We start from the raw sequence: 14,679 nt of genomic DNA, 5'->3' as shown, positions 1-14,679 counted from the left end.
TTGGCAAAACTTGGTTTGGAGATGACCCATTCTTTTGATACCAGATGGTTTTTCACAACTCAAAATTAGCAACATTATAATCTTGGAGAGGAGAAAAAAGGATAGCACATATCTATAAAAGTACGTTTTCGCATCTTTAACAGTTTATTTCATTTGTAACAAGCTCTTTTTCTCCTTTTAAGTTAAAAACCCGACCCTTTTACAAATCTGTATGAGAAAAGCCACTGCATAGACTTCGTATAAAATTATGTAACAAAGTTTTGAAAGCAAGCATCATTCTTTTATGCAGCAATCTTCACTTTTTAACAGGATAGATGTGGTTTGTTGTTGATGGAAGGGTGCTAATTTTGGTAGATTGCTTCATATTTCCCATGTTCAAAGTAGGAGCCGTGGAAACTCATTTTTTTTTACTCAAATAAGAAATGATCTGTTATATTCCGAAAAACAATCTTCCAAAAGCAATATGTTACATATTCAAAGTGCAACTCAACGAACACGTGTTGTTGAGGCCCTGAAATTTATGACATACCATAGTTCAATTATGTTGGTATTTTGCATTCCAACGAAAAGCTTCGATATTCGAGTTAAAGTTTTTGAAGAGTGATGCTTGTTTTCTAATCTTTATAACAAATTTCACGTGATAAAGCCTTCCAATCGTACAGATTATGCTCTCACACGATAAACCTGGTTTGTGAGCGGACAAATGAAGTAGAAAATTTGTGGCTTTTTTTTTAATACAAAAAAGATCTTTTTTCCTCATGTTTATAAAGAAACTCTCTGCTCTCTGGCTTTTTTGTTCTTATTTTCATTTAAGGTTATTGATGTGGATGGAAAGTAAACACCGCCGAACAGAGTTGAATATGCAAAGTTTACAGACGAAAAATGGCGAAACTTAGTTTGGAGATGACCCATTCTTTTGATACCAGATGGTTTTTCACAACTCAAAATTAGCAACATTATAATCTTGGAGAGGAGAAAGAAGGATAGCACATATCTATAAAAGTACGTTTTCGCATCTTTAACAGTTTTATTTCATTTTGTAACAAGCTCTTTTTCTCCTTTTAAGTTAGAAACCCGACCCTTTTACAAATCTGTATGAGAAAAGCCACTTCATAGACTTCGTATAAATTATGTAACAAAGTTTTGAAAGCAAGCATCATTCTTTTATGCAGCAATCTTCACTTTTTAACAGGATAGATGTGGTTTGTTGTTGATGGAGGGGTGCTAATTTTGGTAGATTGCTTCATATTTTCCATGTTCAAAGTAGGAACCGTGGAAACTCATTTTTTTTTACTCAAATAAGAAAATGATCTGTTATATTCCGAAAAACAATCTTCCAAAAGCAATATGTTACATATTCAAAGTGCAACTCAACGAACACGTGTTGTTGAGGCCCTGAAATTTATGACATACCATAGTTCAATTATGTTGGTATTTTGCATTCCAACGAAAAGCTTCGATATTCGAGTTAAAGTTTTTGAAGAGTGATGCTTGTTTTCTAATCTTTATAACAAATTTCACGTGATAAAGCCTTCCAATCGTACAGATTATGCTCTCACTTGATAAACCTGGTTTGTGAGCGGACAAATAAAGTAGAAAATTTGTGGCTTTTTTTGAATACAAAAAAGATCTTTTTTCCTCATGTTTATAAAGAAAATCTCTGCTCTCTGGCTTTTTTGTTCTTATTTTCATTTAAGGTTATTGATGTGGATGGAAAGTAGACACCGCCGAACAGAGTTGAATATGCAAAGTTTACAGACGAGAAATGGTGAAACTTAATTTGGAGATGACCCATCCTTTTGATACCAGATGGTTTTTCACAACTCAAAATTAGCAACATTATAATCTTGGAGAAAAGGAAGAAGGATAGTACATATCTATAAAAGTACGTTCTCGCATCTTTAACAGTTTTATTTTATTTTTAACAAGCTCTTTTTCTCCTTTTAAGTTAGAAACCCGACCCTTTTACAAATCTGTATGAGAAAAGCAACTTCATAGACTTGGTATAAAATTACCTGACAAAGTTTTGGAAGCAAGCTTCATTCTTTTATGCAGCAATCTTCACTTTTTAACAGAATATATATTGTTTGTTGTTGATGGAAGGGTGCTAATTTTGGTAGATTGCTTCATATTTCCCATGTTCAAAGTAGGAACCGTGGAAACTCATTCTTTCTTACTCAAATAAGAAAATGATCTGTTATATTCCGCAAAACAATCTTCCAAAAGCAATATGTTACATATTCAAAGTGCAACTCAACGAACACGTGTTGTTGAGGCCCTGAAATTTATGACATACCATAGTTCAATTATGTTGGTATTTTGCATTCCAACGAAAAGCTCCGATATTCGAGTTGAAGTTTTTGAAGAGTGATGCTTGTTTTCTAATCTTTATAACAAATTTCACGTGATAAAGCCTTCCAATCGTACAAATTATGCTCTCACACGATAAACCTGGTTTGTGAGCGGACAAATGAAGTAGAAAATTTGTGGCTTTTTTTTTAATACAAAAAAGATCTTTTTTCCTCATGTTTATAAAGAAACTCTCTGCTCTCTGGCTTTTTTGTTCTTATTTTCATTAAGGTTATTGATGTGGATGGAAAGTAAACACCGCCGAACAGAGTTGAATATGCAAAGTTTACAGACGAGAAATGGCGAAACTTAGTTTGGAGATGACCCATTCTTTTGATACCAGATGGTTTTTCACAACTCAAAATTAGCAACATTATAATCTTGGAGAGGAGAAAGAAGGATAGCACATATCTATAAAAGTACGTTTTCGCATCTTTAACACTCAGGCAAATTAAGGCCTGTCCAGATTTTTCAAACTTACATAAATTTTTTATCACCGTTTCCACTTGTCATAGCATATCACTTCATACATTGAAAGAAGAATATTGGAGTGTAGATCACTGGAATTGCTGTGCCATAATTAATTTTTTCACCCAAAAAAAGATATTAGGCAAAAACCAAAAAATGCTGACGTCAGCAAAACTTGTTTTTTGAATAACTCAAGTTTGGCTTATGGTAAAAACATGAATTTTGGACCTAAGTTGCACACCACTAAAAGAATCCAGTTTAATAAGAAAATGATCTGTTAAATTCCGAAAAACAATCTTCCAAAAGCAATATGTTACATATTCAAAGTGCAACTCAACGAACACGTGTTGTTGAGGCCCTGGAATTTATGACATACCATAGTTCAATTATGTTGGTATTTTGCATTCCAACGAAAAGCTTCGATATACGAGTTAAAGTTTTTGAAGAGTGATGCTTGTTTTCTAATCTTTATAACAAATTTCACGTGATAAAGCCTTCCAATCGTACAGATTATTCTCTCACATGATAAACCTGGTTTGTGAACGGACAAATAAAGTAGAAAAATTGTGGTATTTTTTTCATACAAAAAATATCTTTTTTCCACATGTTTATAAAGAAAGGCTCTGCTCTCTGGCTTTTTTGTTCTTATTTTCATTTAAGGTTATTGATGTGGATAGAAAGTAAACACCGCCGAACAGAGTTGAATATGCAAAGTTTACAGACGAGAAATGGCAAAACTTAGTTTGGAGATGACCCATTCTTTTGATACCAGATGGTTTTTCACAACTCAAAATTAGCAACATTATAATCTTGGAGAGGAGAAAGAAGGATAGCACATATCTATAAAAGTACGTTTTCGCATCTTTAACAGTTTTATTTCATTTTTAACAAGCTCTTTTTCTCCTTTTAAGTTAGAAACCCGACCCTTTTACAAATCTGTATGAGAAAAGCCACTTCATAGACTTCGTATAAAATTATGTAACAAAGTTTTGAAAGCAAGCATCATTCTTTTATGCAGCAATCTTCACTTTTTAACAGGATAGATATGGTTTGTTGTTGATGGAAGGGTGCTAATTTTGGTAGATTGCTTCATATTTCCCATGTTCAAAGTAGGAACCGTGGAAACTCATTCTTTCTTACTCAAATAAGAAAATGATCTGTTATATTCCGCAAAACAATCTTCCAAAAGCAATATGTTACATATTCAAAGTGCAACTCAACGAACACGTGTTGTTGAGGCCCTGAAATTTATGACATACCATAGTTCAATTATGTTGGTATTTTGCATTCCAACGAAAAGCTTCGATATTTGAGTTAAAGTTTTTGAAGAGTGATGCTTGTTTTCTAATCTTTATAACAAATTTCACGTGATAAAGCCTTCCAATCGTACAGATTATGCTCTCACATGATAAACCTGGTTTGTGAGCGGACAAATAAAGTAGAAAATTTGTGGCTTTTTTTTAATACAAAAAAGATATTTTTTCCTCGTGTTTATAAAGAAACGCTCTGCTATCTGGCTTTTTTGTTCTTATTTTCATTTAAGGTTATTGATGTGGATGGAAAGTAAACACACAACACACAATTAGCAACATCTTTCAGGAGGTGAACGATGTAAAGTTGAAACATCCTTTTCAGTCATTTTTAGAGGTCCAAACTTTTTCTTTGTATCAGCCTACTTTATTACGATTTTTTATGAAATATACTATCATGTATGAGGTTTCTCAATAAAATTTATGTTTATCATTTCTTAATTTGTTCTTGATTTTGAATATTGGGTGTGCCTTGCCTCGTTTTTTTTTTCCAAATCCATATTCCCAAACTTCACTTTCCTAAAAAGCCTTCTTTAGCTAAACATATTTTTTCACATAATTATATACCACAGAAATACTTACTTTGAAACTCACAACGAGCTGGAAAAAAATCAGGATTGAAAAAATATACATATTAAATTCTATGTACTTAAATGTGTGGTTTCTATTTTAGGTCCTTTTGATAGATCTTTTCATAATTGATTCTACATTCAAATTTTGATTACTTTTTTTTAAGAATTTTGTCATTTTTGTATATGTCAAAATTTGCTAAGCTTTTTTACACTAAGTTTTATAAATCAAAGTTTAAGTTAAGCCTTTCTCTGAGGAATAAAAAAGGAATTAACACAAAGATTTGACTGTAAGCTCATAATATCATGACAAACTTCTTTTTTTTGTGCATGCGTTATATCAGGGAAAAACAGTGTGAGCGTAGGTTCGATCTTGTCGAAAATTGACAGGTTCTTTTTTAAATGAATTAAAGTCCAGTTCTTGGACCCAAAATGAACCTTTGTGCCAAATTTCAGCCATCACGAACATATAAACGACTGGACCCATCTCTTCTGTATTTTTGTACAATCATGGACAAAAGGTTTGTAGTTTTGCAATATTAGCAAAATACTTCAATATCGATCAAAAACAAGTTCCCAAGAGGTTCCGGGTGCTTTCCGAACCCATTCAAAGCTGTTCTTTGAAAGTCACCCACTGCAGTCTAACCACAAGGGCAAACCAAAAGGGCAAACCACTGGGCATGTTTAACTTGCTTACACCAGTATCAAAACGCTGATTTTTTGCTTGTGGTTCCCTCAAAAGCCATTCAAAAGCAATGCAACGACTTCGAAAGTGTATTTCTTAACTTCCCTCCTTTTACAGACACATTGAAGAGTCATTTTTCTCTATTCCCATCATTTTTCATTGAAATTTCATTTGTCTACAACCTTTTGTCCATGATTGTAGAAAGCAGTGCTAGCTTCATTGCCACCTCCTTATAATCATGAAATGAAACGATAAATTTTTATGATATACATTTTGGGAAAATATAACTAGCAGCTTCAAAACTTCGACGAAAGTTTCCGTTGTTCTACTCTTTTCAAGTGGCTGTGGATACGAGATTGAACTCCACAGGGTCACTGAGACAGGGGTGTCCATAGTATATTTGCTTTAAGTATGCACTATAAATTCTTCAATTACTTGTCATTTGTTATACACCCCCTTCTCACAGACCCGGTAGGATTTTTGCAGCCGGTGGGGTAAAAAAAGGACTTAAACCCGATGGGATTGATTTTCCCAGAAAATTCAGTAGGGATGGGAATAAAAGCATAATATTTTGTAGTGAGGATTTGTTTATTTGATTATTTTCAGTGGGGACAAAACTTGGGGAAGATATTTTGGCCAATTATTAGTGCTATTAGTTCTATGAGAAAACCATTTCAAAGATTGTTCGAAAAGAAAATGTAAAATTAAGAAGAAAAGTTGACATTTTCATCCTTTGATATTAAAAAGGTCTACCGTGAGTATCACAGTGTACTCTTTTAAAATACCTATGTGGGTTCCGTAAACATATAATATATAGCACAGACAGTGCTTTACCAAACATGATATGCAACTGTTAAACTGCTATTCAAACTTCATGCTTATGGTATGGTAGTCTTATTTTGTTCTATAGCTATCTCAGTGAGAAGAAACATCGAGTGTGTATTGGTACCTGCTTCAGCAGTAACCTAAATCTTGATCTAGAAGTACCACAGAAGGGTCTGTCTTAGAACCAATATTATTTAACATTTTCAAAAATGACCCGTTAAGTAAGATAACAGGTGTGAAGAAACTCTAACGAGCTCCATTCTGATACATCGACCTTTGCAAATCCAGACAAGTTTCAGTTAATATTTCTAGGTAAAAAAAAACACGCTAATTTTTATACTAGAATAAGTGGGTTTGACTTATTTTCTTCAGAGAAGACACAGAAGACACCCTCTTCTCACAGACTCACTTGAACCCCTTGCCACTGGAAAAATAGGCCAAAATATCGTCCCCATTCGGAAAATTATACTCTAATCTTTTTCCGCTGCAAATAATCAGATGAGATAATCCTCACTGGAAATTATTGTATTATTTTCCGTCCACTGAATTTTCTAGCTCCAAAACAATGGAATAGACGATATCGGCTTAACATGAAAACTCAGATTTGATCCACGAGAATTCCCCACAATGCTTTGCGCGGAAAGTATTTCACCGCGAACTTTTTTCCGCGCAAAGCAATGTGGAGAATTCTCGGGGATCAAATCTGAGTTTTCATGTTAAGCCGATATCGTCTATTCAAATCCCCAGCCATAAGAAAACATGGGAATATCAATTGGCTGAAAAAATCCCACCGGGTCTGTAAGAAGGGGGTGTTTGAAAGTGTTTGTATCGATAGTTGAACAAGTTTTTATCATCATTTTTAAAATATCTATAAAAAGATATGAACAAAGACCAAGATTATTGATTATGGATTATATTGAGGATAAGACCTTACCTGGATCAAACCCAAGCAGATTTATTATCTAATTCCATACTTAGATATTGTCCACTTATCTGGATGCTAACTGCACTTTAGATCTCTTTGCCCTGAACTATTAAAAATATCAGAGTGTCTGCCTGTTCATTTGCAAAATCTGCAGTTACAGGAAGTTTATAAATCCTTAAACAACATTGACCCTAAAATGGGATGGGATGCATTTGAAAAAATTAAAATATTCAAATTTATTGATTCCAAAAATGCTGACAATAAGGCGAAGCTGGAACCAAGGTGTGGTTCAGAAATCACTTGCCCGGGGGGGGGGATACTAGGGTTGGAGGATGAGGGGTATGTGCAGACGGGACCTCCGAAAACCGACTCTTAGAGAGACTGATTTTTGCTGAAAAGGTGGCTCTTAGGGAGACTTTTTGAAATTTTTTTCCATTTTTGAAAAAAGTGGTACCCTTAGAGAGACTTTATTATAATTTTTGCTCTGGAGATAAAAATATTTCCTTAGAGAGACTAATTTAAAACTTTCAGATTTTTCCGACGACTTTGAAAAGTGAAAAAAACGACCCTTACCGTCCCCACATACCCATCATCCATTTTTGCCTAAATCCCCCCGGGATCACTTTAAACACTGAAAGAAATTGCTTCAGAGGTCAAGGATGTCAAAACCTACTGTCAATGCAAGCTGTTTAATGTGTTTCAATAAAAAAATGAAATATTACACTGCAATAATAAATCCTGAATCTATGATTATGAAGAGTGCTTCCAACAAGAACAAAAGTAATCATGACAATAATCATTCAGGATCCCTCCAGAATCCTGGATGAAATCAGCAAAACTAACAAATATAGAAAAGAGTCATCTCAAAACATACGTAGCATAAAGACTTATAATTTGGAACTCGTTAAAGTTAATAAAGCAAGCCAAATTTCAGGAAGCCCTAAATTAATAGTGTAGTGCTGATTGATTAATTCAAGTCAAGGATCTGATGATTGCTAGATCCAATGCATCTGTAATGCTAATTTAATGGTAAAAATACTTGGTAAATTTACGCTTATTTAAGGGCTCTGGACATCTGGACCAATTTTTTGATTTTACACCAACTTAAATGGCAATTTCTGCATTTTAAAATGATTAATATATAACTTTTTTTACATGTCCATTTAAACCTACCTTTTTAGAATTTAAAAATCGAAAAATTGAAATGGAGAAATTAAATGAAAAAGAATAAAACGAAGAGTTTTTCGAAGAAGAGTATTTCACCTTTCAAGGCCCTAATCTCGGTAAAAATCAACATTTTTGGATTTTTTTTTGTTCAGGTGATGTATCTATTTAGTATCTAAAAATACAATTTCGGAAATTTTTGTGGAAGTATCTTTTCTTTAAAATCTAAAAAAATCTAAATAAAGAAATTATTTGTCATTAACTTAAAAGAAGTTTGAAACAATAAAATGATTACCACAAGGAGATTAGGCTTTTTTTGTGAAAAGTATATGAATAACGTCGTTATGACGTTTTATTAACCCTTTCCGGACGCATGATTTCACGGCTATATGACGCAAACAAAAATTTGATTTTTGACTGGCTTCACTAAAATTGCAATAGAAAGTGATTGATAAAAGATATCACGATAATTAATACCTCGTTTTTTTCACATGTAATAGGGGTTTTGAAAAACCAAAAAAAAATTTTTAAATATGGCTGACACCTGGTCACGTGACCGAAAAATCGGCAGATTTTTTTTCGGAAAGGCAAAATTTTTGACTTTGAATAAAGAAATAGAGTAAAAGGCCTTTGCTTTACGCCTTGAACTTTGAATATGATTTAGAGAATTGAATTACTGGCCGGGTAAAAAAAAATTTCATGTCAAAAGCTTTCCAAGAATCTGAGTAAAGTGATTTTTTGTCGAAATTTTTGAGCAATTTTTCCCTTACAGATTTAGCCTGAGTAAATTTACAACAAATATTGAAAATTTATAATTCTAGTTGTAAACAAGATATCGAAAAGCGGTTTTTTGCAGGTTACGGGAAATTTATCTCAAAATCATTATTCAAAACCATGTTATTGTATTTTGGCGCGAAAACTGTTAAAATCTTTTACAAAGCTATGGGCCACCCGGTGGCCCGTGCGTCATATAGGAACACGATTCATGGGCCACCCAGTGGCCCGTGCGTCCGGAAAGGGTTAAGGTCCATGCCACACTTATTCCTTAATTACTCATGAGCTAATTACTTAAATTCATTTTCTCAAAAGCAGTTTGTTCTTAAACATGTCAAAGAAGCAAAAACATAAGGTTTTATCTTCAAATTCTGAAATTGATTTTTCATTATGACCAGAGCCTTTAAGTGAAAGATGTCGGAATACGATAAAAGGTTTGTTTGGTTACATAAAGTACCCTCAATACCACATGTGATCTTGTGAAATCTATAAAACACCTGTTTTTTCTCCTAAGCTGTCAAAACTGGAGGGGGAGCACTGGATTTCTAAGCGATGGCATGTGCCGCCAAAAAATGGCTTTCAAAATCGGACCCTCACAGTGCAGTCCTTGAGCAGTGAAAAAGTTACCCTTACAGTGCCTTTTACCGAACATTTCCGACCCTTACGGTGTAGTTTAATTTCATATACTATTTCGCCGAAACCACCTAAAATGAGCCTGAGATATCGACACAATGTGCAAAACAAATTAAAATGGGTGCGAGTCAAAAGTACAGTCAAAGATACAGCAGATTTTTACTGTGATAATTGCAATTCAGAAGTCCCCAAACAGACCCTAACAGTGTGTCCAGCTAAAAGAAGACCCTTGTATTGCACGCTATTAAAGGGTTTACCTTACTTTTGAGTAAACCATTTCGAAGCTACCCTTAAGTGCGGACCATATGAGTGCCCTCCCCCCCCCCCCGGGCTGTCAAACATTTAAAACGATTTTATTTTAAAGTCGACTCAAAAAGATAAAATCGTTTTGATTGGTTGAGAGTATCGAGATATTTGCGATATTTGATATTTCCTAGTATGGGAATATGACCACGTTTCGTTTTGGGGGACTGGGCCGTTGGAGAAAATAAAAATAAAACAGCCAAAAAAAAGACTGACTGGAATTCAGAATAGAGGGAAAACGCGCAGAAAAAAACTATTCCGATAAACTCTTTCTCTGGAGAAAGAGGAATGGTAATCAGCCTCTGATGTGCTGCATCCCCAGTCGGGTTTCGGTTGGACAAGACTAGAATTTACTTCTGTCTGAACTTTGTTTTCTGATGATTTTGATGTCGTTCAGTATAGATGATTTTGCCACATTGAATTTTTTCACTTTTGTTTTCAAAAATTATATGAAAACATCAAAACAATAAAATGTTTTCCAAAGTTTATGAAACTATAATAAAAACAAGTTAATACCTCCTAGATTTGAAAGAAAATTATCTATTGTTCATGGTTTTCTGTTTGTTTTTCTTCAAAAAGGGACTGGATCTAGTGATCTACGGATTTGCTACCACCTCAAGCAAAGCCAAAAAATGGAGTCAGCCAAATAACACCGTGCCAGGGCTGGAGTATTGGCCTCCTGCTGCAAAATCCGTAACTTAAACCTTCCAGATATTTAAAAGTTTCCCAACATTCAGACCTATAGCATGTCAGAATTTCTACATCTGGTGCCAGATAGCAACAATAACTAGCATTCAAATTCAGGAGCCTTCGAGTCGCAAAGCATTATAAAGACAAGAAGCCGGAGCGGCGTGAAGGTCCAGCTGACGTGGCAATAACCGAATGTCGTTCGTACCGGGTTCCTTAAGTGACGCAAAAGAAGTTCCTTCCCATCCTCCACTCATCCTCCTCGAGTCACAACTGCATTAAGGAGTTCAAAGTTGCTTATAAACATGGTATTTACTACAAACTTTACCCGGGGGCTAAAACCCTAACCAGGGGTTAACTCCCATCCCAAACCCTAGCCCTAACCCTACCTGACCCTACCTAAAACAACCCTTTAATCTAACCGGGAAATTTGACTCTACTTCCAATTCAATCCAAAACATAGGTCAAACATCGCGCGGGTAGGCGGGGCAAAAATTTTAGATCGGCAGTTGGTTTAGCCTGGACTTGTTAATTTATTGCGCGCACAGGCCCCGACAAAGAGAAAATCTTTTCGATCAGTTGCTTTTTAAAGGTCCATTTTGCTGCGCGCTGGACCAAAGAATCTTAATCTTCAATAGGCGCCATCTCATCTGACTTTGATTTTGACCGAAAATGTTTAGTAGAAAGATGACCACTTCAAAAATCTCACATCTACCATCCACCCGCAAATCCCCGATTTAAGAAATATTAAAAATATAGAAGGTGGAATTCGTACACGTAAGTGTTCTATTTATTGATTATCTTTACAAAATTTGATTGTCTGGATTTAATAACTTTAAATTTTAACATTTCCCAGCCGTATTGCTCGAGCGAAACGACTATCAACATCACTCAATTTCAAGGCAAATTTAATGGCGCCAATATCCATTCGCCACAGAGACCTGGAATCGGTACAATTTGTCCTCAGTTATTCCGTGACGGATTGAATGACGCGTAATGACCTATTATAACTTTAGTGCTGAAATAACTTTTGTCATTTTTATAAATCCTTTGAGTATGGCATGATAATAGAAATACATTATATAAATCATAAACCAGGTAGCATTTAAATATGCTTATCAGTAATATAATATAACTGCTTTGCCTCGGGAATGATTAAAATACCTTAGGGAAACGAAAAGATTAATAAATAACGGATGGAGGCAGAAATGTTTCCGTGTCACCAATCTCATCATCAACAAAATTTGACGACATATCAACATAATTCTTTCGAGTAAGCAATAACTTTTTTTCTTCCATGTTAGTAAAGGGGAGGAGTAAAAAACTCCAATGAAAGCGTACGAAATGATTTTGTGTTTTTGTGATTTTTTGTGATTTTTTGTGATTTTTTTGTGATATTTTTTGCGATTTATTTATTTTTCCTTATGAAGCTTCTTTTCCTACCAACCTCGCGAGAATTTTTTTTGATTTTTTTTACTTTTCTGTGACTTTTTATTATCTATACTTGTTAATTTTATATCTTTGTGATTTTCGATGTTTTTTGTTGTTTTTCTGTTTTTGTTTTTTCCTGCGACTTTTTTGATTTCTATGAGATATTCTAAAATTTTGTTTTGTGATGTTTTTCTATGCATTTTCCTTTCCTCTCGATTTGTGATTTTCTATGTCTTTCTGTTTTTCTGTTTTTGTTTATTTTCTATCTTTGTGATTTTCGATGTTTTTTGTTATTTTTCTGTTTTTGTTTTTTTTCTGCGACTTTTTTGATTTTTTTTGAGCTATTTTTTTAAATTTTGTTTTGTAATGTTTTTCTATGCATTTTCATTTCTTCTCGATCAAGGTCATAATTGTAATTGACCCAAAATATTTCCAAATATTTTCATAATGACGTCAAAAGCTGATAATTAAGATTGACATTTTCAAACCAAGCTCCAAAGGCATACCTTAAAACGTCGTTCGAGCTGAAAATGGTACTCTAAGGTTCCAAGTAGTAGGGGGTGAATTGGAATCTTTGGTGATAATTTCGGCATCATTGACACCTGATCGCGTCATCATTTATTGAAATTATCGAAAATAGGACTCCTCTAACTGTTTTCACTTATTATTTTTGCTTAAATGTTATGTATGTGAGGCAACTCCACGTGACATGTAATTTTGAGGCAGGGGGTAAATCTTTTGCCTCCTGTTGGCCCTAATCGGCCAAAGATTGCCTTTTTTGTCTAAACAGAGGATACGGTATATTGAGATTGGAAAATGCTTTTGACTTGAAATTTTGGAAAGTGTTAGTTAATGATAGTACAAGCTTGCACAATGCTGCAATATTTGCAAAATACTTCACTACCGATCAAAAACAAGTTCTGGGTGCTTTCCAAACCCATCCAAAGCTTTTCAAAGTTTTTCAAAGTCACTTACTGCAGTCTAACCGCAAGGGCAAACCACATGGGCTTGAATGACTGGCTTACACCAGTATCAAAACGCTGATTTTTTGCTTGTGGTTCCCTCAAAAGCAATTCAAAAGCAATGCAACGACTTCAAAAGTGTTTTTCCATAGAGGTATAAAGAAAGACAGGAGATGAATTTGTCGGTAATTGGTCGTTAAAGTCTTTTGATTTCTTTTATGTAATAAATCAAAAGAAATTCTAGGCTCGCCCGACGAAATACGACTTTTTAGTAGAACTCAAGTCTGTTCTGAACATTCTTACTATCAGCATCGAAGATTTCTAGCCTTCTAATATACGAGAATAAAATAAAATTTAGCTCCACGAAATAAGTTTGCGTTCAATTTTGGCATCCATTAAATTTTATTTTGAAAAGATATTTTCTCTAGCCAGAAAATAAAAAGTTCTTTACAAGCACACACAATTTCAGACCCAATTTGTAGACAAAAAGTCGCTGGAGAATTTTGGAGGAAAGTATTAAGCAATAGGGTTCACCTTGAAGAAAATGTTGATCGAAAAATCTTGTCATTTGATGAAGGATTGCAAAGTTTACAGGCCCTTTTTTAGTCCAAATATTTTCTTACACCAATGTCAGAAACAATGAATCTCGTCTCATCTTATTTCCAACACTTAAGTTAGGCAATAAGATTTCACCTATCAACAAAAGAGCTCATTAAAAATGCACGATATATGAGATTATGAGCATGCATACCTCGTAATTTTTTTAATCGTAGGGCGAGCATGGTTACAATAGCATACTTCTCCTGTTTCTTTATACCTCCATGGTTTTTCTTAAAGTCTGTCCAGATATAATTGGCAGTGGAAACAAGAATGCCTGTAACTTTTGATAGTCAAATATAATTATGGAAATTTTTTTGCTTGTTTTAGAGAATGAAAAGCGCTATATTTGAATGTATTTTTGGATGAAAAATTCGCGATTTTTAGCGGTTAAATTTGCGATTGCAAAAATTGAGCTTTTTTTTCTACTTTATTTTTACACTAGTGGTAGTTCAACCTTAGATTAAGAAGTTTGTTAAATTTCAAGACAAACAGAAAAGTCCTTCGGAAGATATGGGACCCGAAATACCCCTTGGTAGCACTTTTCTGTGAAATATCAAATCTCCATCCCCTTTCAGACACATTTCAGAGTCATTTTGCTCTATTTCTCATCATTTTTCACTGAAATTTCATTTGTCTACAACCTTTTGTCCAGCATTGCAGACAAAATTTCAGCACAATCGGACGTTCATGCTGAAAGGTGAAAGTGGTAAGAAACGGACGGACTGGACTGTAGAATACCGACCGCTCACGTGACGCGTGACTAAATTGAAATGTTGCACACTACACGTTTTTTTTTATTAGAACACCTAAAATTTGGCTGAGCCTGGATGTGCTTATTTTTTTAGCAATTTTTAGCCTGAAATGTTTTTAGATGCGTTGTTCAATTTTCAGAATACTCTAAATCGACAATATCATGCAAAATAAAGAGCACTTAAATTTGGTAAAATTTGGACAATATTTGACTCCCGATTTAGAAAATCCATTCCTAAGTTTG

The sequence above is a fragment of the Clytia hemisphaerica genome, unplaced genomic scaffold, assembly GCF_902728285.1.
Source record: "Clytia hemisphaerica strain Z4C2 unplaced genomic scaffold, Clytia hemisphaerica genome assembly, whole genome shotgun sequence".
NCBI classification, from domain to species: Eukaryota; Metazoa; Cnidaria; class Hydrozoa; order Leptothecata; family Clytiidae; genus Clytia; species Clytia hemisphaerica.
Note: the sequence above shows the minus strand (reverse complement) of the source record.